This window comes from Phocoena phocoena, chromosome 5 (assembly GCF_963924675.1).
Source record: "Phocoena phocoena chromosome 5, mPhoPho1.1, whole genome shotgun sequence".
Classification (NCBI taxonomy): Eukaryota; Metazoa; Chordata; class Mammalia; order Artiodactyla; family Phocoenidae; genus Phocoena; species Phocoena phocoena.
In genome coordinates this window covers 40,856,249-40,869,597 of record NC_089223.1, presented here as the reverse complement: position 1 = coordinate 40,869,597, position 13,349 = coordinate 40,856,249, and positions in this window count along the sequence as shown.

Sequence of the window (13,349 nt, the reverse complement as noted above, 5' to 3'; positions counted from 1 at the left end):
AAGTTGAATGTAATGTATGCCAAAAGAATTTGTAATTCCCAGCACCCAAGCCTAGATGGTAAACTGCTGTTATCCTCAACTTAATATTTAAGAATAATTTGTAGTTTTTGTTGAAACATTGGAGTAACTCTAACAGAAGTAAAGTTCACTCTGCTTGCAGATTTTACCTAAGTTATTCATGCAAATATTTATTGAGCATCTACAGTATGCTATAAGGGGACAAAGTCCCTCCCTACTCTCATGGTACATCCATTTTTGGAGGGAGCAGTCAATAATAAACAGCAACAGAAAATTAGACACCAGTAAGTGCTCTGCAGAGAAACTAGGGTAGAGTGGCTTTTTACAAAGGGAATGCTAAAGAAGGTGACATCTAATCTAAACATAAAAGAATAGATATTTGAGAAACTAGAAGGAAGAGCATTCCATGAAGATGGAACAGCATGTAGTAAAGATCTAGGGCAAAGCTTGGCCTATTCCAGGAATTGAGAGAAGGCCAGTGACTGGATGCCATCAGAGAAGTGGGCTGAGCCAGATCGTTAGGGCTTGGTACCACGGTAAGGAGTTTGGGTTGTTTTCTAGGTGTGGTGGGAAGCCACTGGAGAATTTTAAATGGAAGATGGCGTGATGCGATTTACATTTTTCAGGGAATTCTCTGTTGGATGGAGAGTGGATTATAGGTGGGCAAGAGTGGATGCAGGAAAACCAGTTAGATATATCAGGGTTGAATGCCAAGGCAGAAACTGCTTTAGTTATTTTTTTCAGAGAGGGGTTTTAAAGAAAGAGCGAGACATTTACAAAATTGATGGGAAGGACTAGAGTAGTAGTAGTGGGGGGCTACGGCTGGGCTACGGAGCTGAAGGACTCCCACAGTAGTTGAATCCAGAGCTCAGGAATCCTGCCGTCACTGACACTGTGCCTCATATCCACAAAGCTGGCCAGATACTGGAATACCAAATTAACCCTTACAACTTCCTCCAAGCACTGGTACTCTGTGACCTCGCTTACCAACAGCAATACCAACAGGAAGATTGCCTCTGTCTTTCTCTTTACAAATATTGTGCTAGTGCTTTTAACTGGCAGTAGCTGATTCTAACCCAGAACTCTACATGTTAGGGTGTCTGGGACATGTTTTTAGGTTTATAACCTCCAGTTCATGAATAAAATGGTACTTCAGAGAGACAGTTTGCTACATCTAAGATAGGAAGCTATTGCAGTAATAAAGGTAAAGGATGGTGGTGGCTTGGCTTAGGGTGGCAGAAGTGGAAATATATGGAAGTGGACACATTCAGAGTATGTTTTAGAGGTGACAATGATAGCACTTGTTTATTGATTGGATTTGGTAGGATAACTTCTAGACTTTTAGCTTGAGCAGTTGGATAGGTGGTGCCACTGACATAGCACGTAAAGTGTGAAATGCCAGGGTAAACGTGACCAACAAGCAGTTGAATTTAAGTCTAGAGCTGAGGGTCTTGCCCTGGCTGGAGATCAGATTTGTGAGCTCATTGGCCTGGAGATGCTATTAGAAGCTATGGGATGTGGGCACATAAGAAGAGACTGTTGATAGAAGGCCTAGACAGAGCCCTTAGTCTCCAATGTTAGAGATCAAGCTAAGGAGAGAAACCAGCAAAGGAGATGGAAAAGGATTGGGCCTGGAGGAAGGAAAATCAGGAGAGAAGCATGAGGGCCAAATGAAGAAGGGGCTGCTCAAATGTGTCAAGTGCTGGTAAGAATTCAAGTCATTTGAGAATAGCAGCGGCCCTTGGATTGGACAAATGCAGTCTCAGTGGAGTGGTGGGAACAAAAGTATGATTAGTTTAAGTTGAGATAATATGAGGTCTAACTAAAGATTTATCCATTTTGTGGATCTTTTCAAAGAAGCAACATTTGGGTTTTTTGCTTCTCTATTTTATTTGTCTCTAATCTTCATTATTTCCTTCCTTCAGCTTGTGTTGGGTTTAGTTTGCTCTTCTTTTTCTAATTCCTTAAGGTTCTCTATTTTATTTGTCTCTAATCTTCATTATTTCCTTCCTTCTGCTTGTGTTGGGTTTAGTTTGCTCTTCTTTTTCCAGTTCCTTAAGGTGGGTGGTTAGGTTATTGCTTTGAGATCTTTCTTATTTTTTTAAATATGGTCATTTATAGCTGTGAATTTCCCTCTGAGTACTGCTTTCACTGCATCCTGTAGATTTTGGTATCTTGTGTTTTCATTTTTGTTCATCTTGAAGTATTTTCTAGTTTCTTTGTGATTTCTTCTTTGAACAATTGGTTGTTGAAGAGTGTGTTGTTGAGTTTCCACATATTTGTGAATTTTCTAAATTTCCTTCTGTTATTGGTTTCTAATTTCATTCCATTGTACTTGGAGAACATACTTTGTATGATTTTGATCTTTTAAAATTTTTTGAGACCTGTTTTGTGGCCTAACATATGGTCTGTCCTGGAGAATGTCCTCTATGCCATGGAGAAGAGCGTTGTATTCTGTTGTTAGGTGGAGTGCTCTGTAGATGTTCACTAGGTGTAGTTGGTTTATAGTATTGAGTCTTCTGTCTAGTTGTTTTTTCCATTGTTAAATGTAAATGTGGAGTATTGAATTCTCAATCTATTATTGTTGAACTATTTCTCCCTTTAATTCTTGTCTGTTTTTGCTTCATTTACTTTGGTGCTTTGTTTTAGGTGTATATATGTCTATAATTGTCATATCTTCTTGATGGATTGGCCCTTTAACATTATCATGAATAAACTTTTTTGTGTCTTGTAACAGTTTCTGTCTTAAAAGTCTATTTTGCCTAATGTTACTCTGACCACTCCAGCCCTGTTTTGGTTACTGTTTACATGGCATATCTTTTTCCATTTTTTAATTTTCAACCTATTTTTACCTTTATTTTTATTTTATTTTTTTTTTGCGGTACGCGGGCCTCTCACTGTTGTGGCCTCTCCCGTTGCGGAGCACAGGCTCCGGACGCACAGGCTCAGCGGCCATGGCTCACGGGCCCAGCCGCTCTGCGGCATGTGGGATCTTCCCGGACCGGGGCACGAACCCACGTCCCCTGAATCGGCAGGTGGACTCTCAACCACTGCGCCACCAGGGAAGCCCTATTTTTACCTTTAAATTGAAAATGTGTTTCATGGAGACAGAGTATAGCGGATTATGTTTTAAAAATCCATTCTGTCGGTCTCTGCCTTTTAATTGAAGATTAATCCACCACATTTCATGTAATAACTGATAAGGACCTACTTCTGTCATTTTGCTATTGGGTACAAACTTGTAACTAGAAGATGAATAAGTTCTGGAGATCTAACGCACAACATTGTGATGATAGTCAACAATACTGTATTATATACTTCAAAATTGATTTCTATATTTCTTATATCTTTTTTGTTCCTCAGTCTTCCATTACTGACGTCTTTTGTGTTAAAGAGGTATTTTTTTAGTACGCCATTTTAGTTTGCTTGTTGTTTCTTTTACACTATATTCTTGAGTTATTTTCCTAGTGGTTTCTCTGGGGGTTATAATTAACATCTTAGTTTATACCAATCCAGTTCTAATTACTACTACCTTAATTTTAATAGGATATAAAACTTGGCTCATATGTAACTCCATCCCCCCCCCCCACTTATGTTGTTGTCACAAATTACATCTTTATTGTGTGCCTATCAACATAGATTTATAATTATTTCTTTATGCAGTTATCTTCTAAACCAGATGGGAGGAAAAAAGGAGTTACAAACAACAAACATATTTATATTTTCTTTTAATATTTACCTGTTGTATTAGTTTTCTAGGGCTGCAAAATACCACAAATTGGGTGGCTTAAAGCAATAGAAATTTATTCTCTCACAGTTCTGGATGCCAAAAATCTGAAGTGAAGGTGTCAGCAGAGTTGGTTCCTTCTGGAAGCACCGAAGCACTGAAGGAGAATCTGTCCCTTGCCTCCTAGCTTCTCATGACAGCTGACAACACTTAGCAGTGCTTGGCATGCAGATGTATTACTCTAATCTCCATCTCCATCTCACATGGCATTCTCCCTGTGTGTCTGTGTCTTCACATGCTGTCTTACAAGTAGTATTGGATTAGGGGCCTACCCTACTCCAGCATGACCTCATCTTAACCAACTGCATCTACAACAATTCTATATCCAGATAAGGTCACATTCTGAGCTATTGGGGATTAGGACTTCAACAAATCTTTTTGGGGAGACACAATTCAACCCATAACACCAGGAATATGTCAGAGCTTTTCAAAGCCCTTATTTGCCAAAGCACCTCATTCTCCACTCTTTCCTCTCATGCTTTTTGGTTAGTGTGTCTTTTGTCCCATTTGTTATCCAGTGCTCCCGGTAGCTGTGACTAATACATTGCCTTTAAACGTTTTTTTGACAAATGTCCCTGGGCAGCTGCCTCAACACTGGCAGAATTCTTAGTTCGGCAAGATAAAGGTAAATGCTTTGAGCCAGTCCTCCAAGGAGCCGCCAGGCAGATGGTTATGGACTGAATTGTGTTTCTAGGGCTCGCCCCCTCCCCCCACCGGCCCCTCTCAGATTCATAATGTTGAAGTCCTGACCTCCAGTGTGACTCTACTTGGAGATAGGACCTTCAGGAGATAGTTAGGGTTAAAGCAAGTCATCAGGGTGGGGCCCTAGTCCGATGGGATTGATGTCCTCACAGCAGGAGGAAGAGACATCAGACAGCCCCCACCAAAAACTGAATCGACCAGAGCCTTGATCTTGGACTTGCCAGCCTCCAGAACTGTGAGAAAGTAAACTTCTGCTGTTTCAAACAACCAGCCTGTGGTATTTTGTGACTGCAGCTTGAGCTAATACACAGCTCAAAACAAACAACCACAGTTCTTGGCAAATGAGGTCCATTTTTCTGCTCCCTTTGGTTCTCTTACCCGTTCCAGGAATACAGGCTGTTATTGTCTAGGCTACCCCTGAGCTGGGGAGCAGGGATGGGGCCAAGGTGAGTTAAAACACCACCAAGCTCTCTGTCTTTACTGAGATTCAGCTGTTTTTGCCTTGATTAAGCATGCCCCCGGGCTGCTGTAAGGTTTTACTTACTTTCAAGAATTTTGAAAAAGTTGATTGTGACAGTTTTTGCCAGTCTATTTGTTGCTTTTTTGGAGGGAAGCACTTTTGATGTTCCTTATTCCTCCATTTTCACTGATGTCACCCGACGTGCTCTTTTAACTGTGTGACACTGACACTCCTCCCTCTAGGAGGTGGGGGCCTTTGTTCCCTTCCCTTGAATCTAGGTGGGAGCTTATGACTGCTCCAACCAAAAGAGGCCCACAGAAGTGATGCTCTCTGACTTTCCAGGGTAGGTTATGAAAAGGATACAGCTTCTATATCCTTTTTTTCAGGAGCTAGGCCTCGGACACTTGCCCTGAGGAAGCCAGCTACCATGCTGTGAGGGCCCAAATTAGCCCATAGGGAGAGACCAGGTGGAGAGGCCCCTGGGGAGAGGAAAGGAGGCCCCAAGCTGACGCTGGCCTCCATCTGCAGACATAGGAATAAACTAGCCTTCAGATGCTTCCAGCCTCCAGCCCTCAAGTCTTCCAGCTGAGACCTCAGACATCGTAGAGCGGGAATAAGTTGTCCCTGCTGTGCCCTGTCTGAATTCCTGACTCACAGAATCTGTGAGCATAATGCATAGTTATTTTTATGCCGCTATATTTTGTGGTAATTTGCTAGGCAGCCACAGTAACTGGAAAGCCACCAAGTGTGTCATATGGTACCAAGCAGTGGACAGACTTCTCATCCCTTTCAGCACAGATGGATTTAAAGGGCCTGTGCTGCAGAGTGCAAGTGAGGAGCATTAAGATTGCCTCATGTGCTCCCTTTTCCTCCCTCCAAACAGTGGCATCTCTTATCTTCCTAGATTTTGTGAGTGTCCCACCTTCCCAATCATCCAGGCTTGAAACCTCAGAATGTCTCTAATTTTTCCTTCCCCTTCACCCTCCTCACGTGGGTAGCAAGTGACACCCACTGTCTTTTTCACAGCCTCACAAATTTGTTCTTTACTTCCCATTCCTAACAGCCTGTGCTTGAAATTCCAGGAGTTCATTATTACTTACAGAATACAGAGCAATGGGGTAGAAAAAGACTGCCAGTAATAATAGGCATCACGCTCTCAGGTTTCATACTAGCGAAAGGTAGCATTTAAAGCTTTCCAAGGGCAAGAAATGATAATGCTTATAGATATGACATGGAAGTCGGCTGTATTTTGAGAAGGCGCCTCCAGGGCCATTCAAGAAGCAAATCACTGGGTAGTCTCTGGAGTACTTCTTTATTTTTTATTTTTTTGTTGTTTTTTAAAAATTTTATTATTTTTTTGGCCGCACTGCACGGCTTGTGGGATTTTAGCTTCCCGACCAGGGATCAAACCCAGACCCCCTGCAGTGGAAGTGCAGTGTCCTAACCACTGGACCGCCAGGGAAGTCCCTGGAGTACTTCTAGTCCCTGGATCCACTTTGTTCCTGTGTTTAGTCAAAGCTCTTTTGCTCCAGCCCCTCTGAACGATCCCAGGCTACAAATCTAAACTTGGTTTAACAAAAATCTAGAGGTGTTAGATATTATTCCAATATTGACTGTTAAATCCCTTAGTTCTACTTTCTACCAAAATATTCATTCAATAACTTACACCATTTCCTTTATCCTAATCCAAACAGTATTTGTAAGGAGAGTTTTTGACGATTTAAATTTTAAAAATCTGAGTATGACCTGCAGAGTCATCTCAGCTTCCTGTCTTAAAACCATGAAATAGATGCAATTTTCCTCAGGTAAGGACCCAGTTATCCAAAAATAACGATTTTATTTTTGAAGCTCCATGAGAGAAAATCAGGTACTGACACAGAGTTTGCATAAGGATTATTTTAAGTCCTATTTAGAACTTGGGTATTTAACGTGTACTAGTTGCTGCAGACATCATAAGAAAAAACCCTTTTTTTAATCTAGAATTTCCTCCTTAAGACCCATAAAGCTGTTTGCTATGAGAAGCATGGGGACAGTTGCATCCTCTGAAATCTGACCCTGTTACTATTGTTTCCTAAGTGCCTTGAACACTGAGCAGCTCATATTTAAGAGACTAAATTAAAAAAAAAAAGAAAAGAAAAAGAGGGGGTAGTAGCTATCATTCATTCATTTATTTTAAAAAATATTTACCAAAGCCAGAAAGAGAAAAACAAATACCGTATGCTAACACATATATACGGAATCTAAAAAAAAAAAATGGTTCTGAAGAACCTAGGGGCAGGGGCAGGAGAGGAATAAAGACGCAGATGTAGAGAATGGACTTGAGGACACGGGGAGGGGGGAGGGTAAGCCGTGACAAAGTGAGAGAGTGGCATGGACATATATACACTACCAAATGTAAACCAGATAGCTAGTGGGAAGCAGCCGCATAGCACAGGGAGATCAGCTTGGTGCTTTGTGACCACCTAGAGGGGTGGGATAGGGAGAGTGGGAGGGAGACGCAAGAGGGAGGAGATATGGGGATATATGTATATGTATAGCTGATTCAATTTGTTATAAAGCAGAAACTAACACACCATTGTAAAGCAATTATATTCCAATAAAGGTGTTAAAAAAAATTTACTAAGCACTTAACTATATGCTGGGCACTGTTCTAGGTGCCAGGTATATGGCAGACAAAAACCCCTGCCCTCGTGGAGCTTGCACTTTAGGGGTAGAGAAGATGAGATAATAATATAAGTAAAAGGTGTTAGAGAGTGTTACGTATGTCAGACTTTTAAGTAATCACAGGACCATGTTTTTTTTTTTTTAATTAATTTATTTTTGGCTGTGTTGGGTCTTTGTTGCTGTGTGCAGACTCTCTAGTTGTGGCGAGCAGGGGCTACTCTTTGTTACGGTGCTCGGGCTTCTCACTGCAGTGGTTTCTCTTGTTGTGGAGCATGGGCTCTAGGTGCACGGGCTTCAGTAGTTGTGGCAGGCGGGCTCAGTAGTTGTGGCTCGTGGGCTCTACAGCACAGGCTCAGTAGTTGTGGTGCATGGGCTTAGTTGCTCTGCGTGGGATCTTCCCAGACCAGGGCTTGAACCCGTGTCCCCTGCATTGGCAGGTGGATTCTCAACCACTGCGCCACCAGGGAAGCCCAGGACCATGTTTTTAAAAATGCTATGGGGCAAAATAAAGCTGGAAAGAGTGACAGTGTTGGGATGGGCTTGAGGGGGGTGAATTTTAGAGGCCAAAGAGGCCTTAGTGAGAAGGTAACACTTAAGTAGGTGAAGAAGGTGAGAGACGGGGGAAGATTGTCCAAGCCAGAGGTTTTAGCGAGTGCAAAAGTCCTGAGGTCAGAGCATGGCTGGCTGTTGGAGGAACACAAGGAGGCAGAGGGAGTGGACCAGGCGAAATGAAAGATGGAGAGGCAGGTCCTGTTGGGGCTTGTAGGGCATTTTAGTGAACGGGGTTTTTTAGTAGGAGTACAAGAGAAGCCACTGGAGGATTTTAAGCAGAGGAGTGATGATCTGAGATCATTGTGACTGCTGTGTTGAGGACATTCTGAAGGGAGCAAATGAAAAAGCAGAGAAAGTAGTTTTTGTAGGCTATTCTAAAAGTCCAGGAGAGATGGAAGTGGCTTGGATTAGATGGTAGCAGTGGATGAATTCTATTATAATTTGAAGATAGAGCAAACCAAATTTGCTGACAGATGTGGGTGGGGTGTGAGAGAAAGAAGAGATAAGGATTACTTCAGGGTTTCTGTCTGGTAACTGAAAGATGAGTTGTCCTTAACTTAGATGGGAAGAGTCCTGGAGGAGTGAGTTTAAAGAGATCAGATCAGGACTGTTAAACTTTAGGTGCCCTTCGAGGGGAGATGTCACAATGGTAGTTGTATATACAGGTCTGGCATTTAGGATAGAGGTCTGGGCTGGAGAAGTTGGGAGAGGTCAGCATATGGCAACTGTTCAAACTAGCAGACTGTATGAGGTCACCAAGAGAGTGAGTGTAGATGGGAAGGAAGAGTTCCAAGGCCTGAGCCATGGGGGACTTCAACATTCAAAGATGTCAGGGAGAAGAAGGCCCAGCAAAGGAGACTGAGGAGGGGACAGAAGCAGGAGGAAAACTAAAAGAGCATGGTGTTCTGGAAGCCACGTGAAGAAAATGTTTATGCAGGCAGGTGATCCAGTTGTGAAGTGTTGCTAGGTAAGGTATGGAAAGAATGAACTGTGTATATAACATGACAAGGTCTTTGGAGAACTTGAGCAGAGCAGGTCCAGTGAAGTGGTAACAAGCAAGGCTGGAGTGTGTTCAGGAAAGAATTGATCCTACTGTATAGCACAAGGAACATATTCAATTTCCTGTGATAAACCATAATGGAAAAGAATATGAAAAAATATATATGTATAACTGAGTCACTTTGCTGTACAGCAGAAATTAACACAACATTGTAAATCAATTATACTTCAACAAAATTTTTTGAAAGAATTGGGGGCTTCCCTGATGACGCAGTCGTTGAGAATCCACCTGCCAACGCAGGGGATACAGGTTTGAGCCCTGGTCTAGGAAGATCCCACATGCCGTGGAGCAATTAAGCCCGTGCGCCATGACTGCTGAGCCTGCGCTCTGGAGCCCGCGAGCCACAACTACTGAGCCCGCGCGCCTAGAGCCCATGCTCCACAACAAGAGAAGCCACTGCAATGAGAAGCCCGCGCACCACAACGAAGAGTAGCCCCCGCTCGCCGCAACTAGAGAAAGTCTGTGCGCAGCAACGAAGATCCAATGCAACCAAAAAAAAATAATAATAAATAAATAAATAAATTTAAAAAAAGAAGAAGAAAGAATTGGGAGAGAGGGGCTGGAGAGAGCAAATATGGACTTTTTTTTTTTAAGATAGGAGAAATAAAACAATAGTTATGCTAATGGAAAGATCTGCTTTTCCAGTGAGGAACCTAGCTTTCTCACCCACCCTCCCTTCCTTGGACTTCAGATTTGGATATTTGCTGTTTCTTGGAACCCTCACTTTGAGGAATGTTAATAGGGAATCTGAGCTGATATGGAACTGAGGATTGTGAAAATCAACTTATTTCATATGTGGAATTCTCTTTCCCCAACTTCTCACTACTTTGAGGGACAAAACACATGTGGCCAGGAGTCCACTTACTGTGGCCAGTAAGTTACTAGGCTGTTCACAAATGTTTCTCCTTCATGGCAGGAGAGCCACTCTAGGGTATGGCCATGTGGTTTTGTTTGCCACTTCATAGCAGCTTTAAGACCAGTGAGCAGTCTCCCACATTGCCTTGGCTGACAGCAACTGTGGAAGCAGTGTTAAGACGAAGCATCTACCAGCCAGGGTCTGAGTCATAGTGATGAACAGAGCCCCTTTGATAACCCGGGTTAGACACCTAGCATGAGTAATAAACTTTAGTTTCGTTAGTTTTATTTTGGGATAGCAAAACCCGATCCATCCTGACACAATGCCTAAGGACCAAAATAAACAGTGATGTACGAGTCTCCACAATAACCAGCAGAATGCAAATTTCAGGGTACGCAAGTTTTACTTTCCCATACCAGGGGCAAAGAAAACCCAATAAATAACACAGGTAATAAAACTTGACCTCACTGTCAGTTCTCCATTAAATCAAAAACTATTGAACCTTGAAAATGTTAACATTGTTCGTAAAATACTTCTCTCCTAACCAGGAAGGCAACTTTTCTTCAAGAGACTTAGCTGGACTACCAGAAACATAGTGTAGTATATTTACTATTTTGTTCTCTGGGTCATCTGCGTTAGCTCCTCCAGGAATGCTCACTCCAAATGCAGATTCCCTGGCCTTGTCCTTCTAGATGAATGCTGTGGTCCTTAACTCCTAGGAGGTTATGTAATCTTGATCTTTATGTGTTTGTGTGGTCTAATACAAAAATTTATTTGGTCTTTGTCTTCCGGTTCCTGCCAAGAGCTGCTAAAGCTCTTGGCATTTTCTGAGTGATAGGAATGGCTTTTGTTTTTTGTAATGAGCCCCTTTGATCACACTTGAGTTTATGCTAATGAGATCACTAAGGGTGAGGTCACTAGATGGCCTCAGGTTGGAGCTGGTCACCAGAAAGACCAAGTGGCTAGACCTCCTGACTGACCTCCAGGCAGGGGTGGCAGAGGGGGCTGGAGAGGAAGCTCTATAAACTCAGCAATAGTGAGATTCAGAGAGCTTCTGGGTTGGTGAGCACATTGAACCCTGGGAGGATGCTGTGCCCCTGCATCCCTCCCCTTCCTTGCCCCGTGAATCTCTTCCATTTGGCTGCTCTCAAGTTATATCTTTTATAATAAACCAGAAAATGGAAGTAAAGTGTTTTCCCAAGTTCTGTGAGCTGTTCCAGGAAATTATTGAACCCAGAAGGGAAGGGAATTGTGGGAACCCTCCAATTTTATGACCAGGTTGGACCGAAGTGTGGGTTATCTGGGGACATGATACTTGCGACCGGCATTTGAAGCGAGGGAGGTCTTGCGGGACCAAGCCTTTAAACCCGTGGGGTCTGAGGATAACTTTGGGTAGTGTCAGAATTGAACTGAATTGTAGGACACCCAGTTGGTGTCCAGAGAATCAGAGAATTGGTTGTTAGTGTTGGAAAACACCCTAGAAATATGCTGCCAATGTCACACTGAAGTTTTCAACATAATGTCTGAGTCAGTTTACACATGCTTTAATATTAGAGAAGAAATGTTCTTGTAAGAGACAAAAGAAAAATCACAATTCTGCACAAAAGAATTTTATTTAGTGGTCAGATCCCGATGAATAATGCCAGTCATTGCTTGATTCTGTTAAAATGCGCTATTAGATCTACTCTTAAGAAAGTGTATGGTGCATCACCAAAAGCTATTTAATTTGGATTGTGTAGAGTAAAAGAAAACTTCATAAATCTTTGTTCTCTGATAAAATTTTTAAAATATAAAAATGAAAAAAAAAACCCCAAAAGCAGTATTCAAAAATAATAAATGTCACCTTGGACTATTTACAGTAAGATGACTTTCTAATAGGAGAACACTCTCTGCTTGTCTCTTTTTCTCACATTTTACTTGTCCCTTAGAGGTGTTCTGCCTCCCCCATCTAACCCTCGTGATTTCTTCCATTCCTGTCTTGCATGAAACAGTCATCTTCCATTCTCTCACACATCTTTGAGTCTTTCTCTGATACTCCTTTTTCGTACTGTAAATTACCAGTAATTCTATTCAACAGATGTTTGTTGAGCACCTAATATGTGCCAGGCACTGTGCTAAGAGGTGGGGATAAATACAGAGATGAAAAGTCATTGAACCCCCTCCTCAAGAAGCTCAGAGTTTGGGTTGGATTAAAAGAACATTTTTTCACATTATATTCCATGAAATCCCAAGCCCCTATGAAGTAAGTTTGGGGATTTCTTGAAACAAAGTGCACTCACGGAGAGTCCATCAGCTTGGCCCACTCCAACGCATTTTGATTTAGAATTCTGCCCTTTTTTATGAAGCACATCCTCTAAAGCCCAGGAATAGAGTTTGAGTTCTAAACTCTTCGCAGGTGGGAACTACATGATGTGTTGTAGGGGACGAACTGAACCAATTTGTTTTTCGGGGAGGGTAACCTTTTAATTGGCTTCTACAAATTCTGAGTATGAAAAGCCCTTAACCCCCCGCCCCCCAACATACTAAATTTGAGCAATAGATACATATTAAGAAACTCCTCCTTGATTTGGATTTACAACACGATCCTCTGAAACTCCTCTCTTTTACAAATGTCCAGCAGGAGCTCTTTTTATTACCTCCACACGTATTTCTTTGTGCTTTTCTGTGAACATTTTCTTAGCTTCAAACATAAAAGCAGCAAATTAAGCCTGCAGGTGACCTTTCTTTTTTTTTTCTTTTATCATGCTGAACCCCAGACAAGCTCAGTTCTTGCGTTTGGCCTACATCTTCTCTGTCCGTGAGGCCCCAAGAGAACCATGGTAGTTACTTAAAAAAAAAAAAAAAAAGAAAAAGAAAACAAAGCAAACTATGAAACAGAAAATAAAAACTGAACATAGCATACTATGGAAGCAAAACTGAAACCACACCCTCGCTACCCCCATCTCTCTAAGGCAGACCATGGCCTACAAATATTCACATTTGGAAATATTTTCTCAGTCACAGTAAAGTCCAAATTGTGGTGGTGGGCTTCCCCCTCGCAGATCGTAGCATATTCCTTTTGTCGAATCTGCTCAGCCAACCACTGAACGATGATGAAGGGAGTTTTTGTGGGAAAGTTCTATCCTTGATCCAACATCATCCACAGGTTACACGGGGTCACATCTCTGTACAGTTTCCATCCAACCAAATGATACTCTGTCCATTCAAGAGCCCTAGTGCCAGATTCAGAATGTCCTCATGAGCTGGTTCC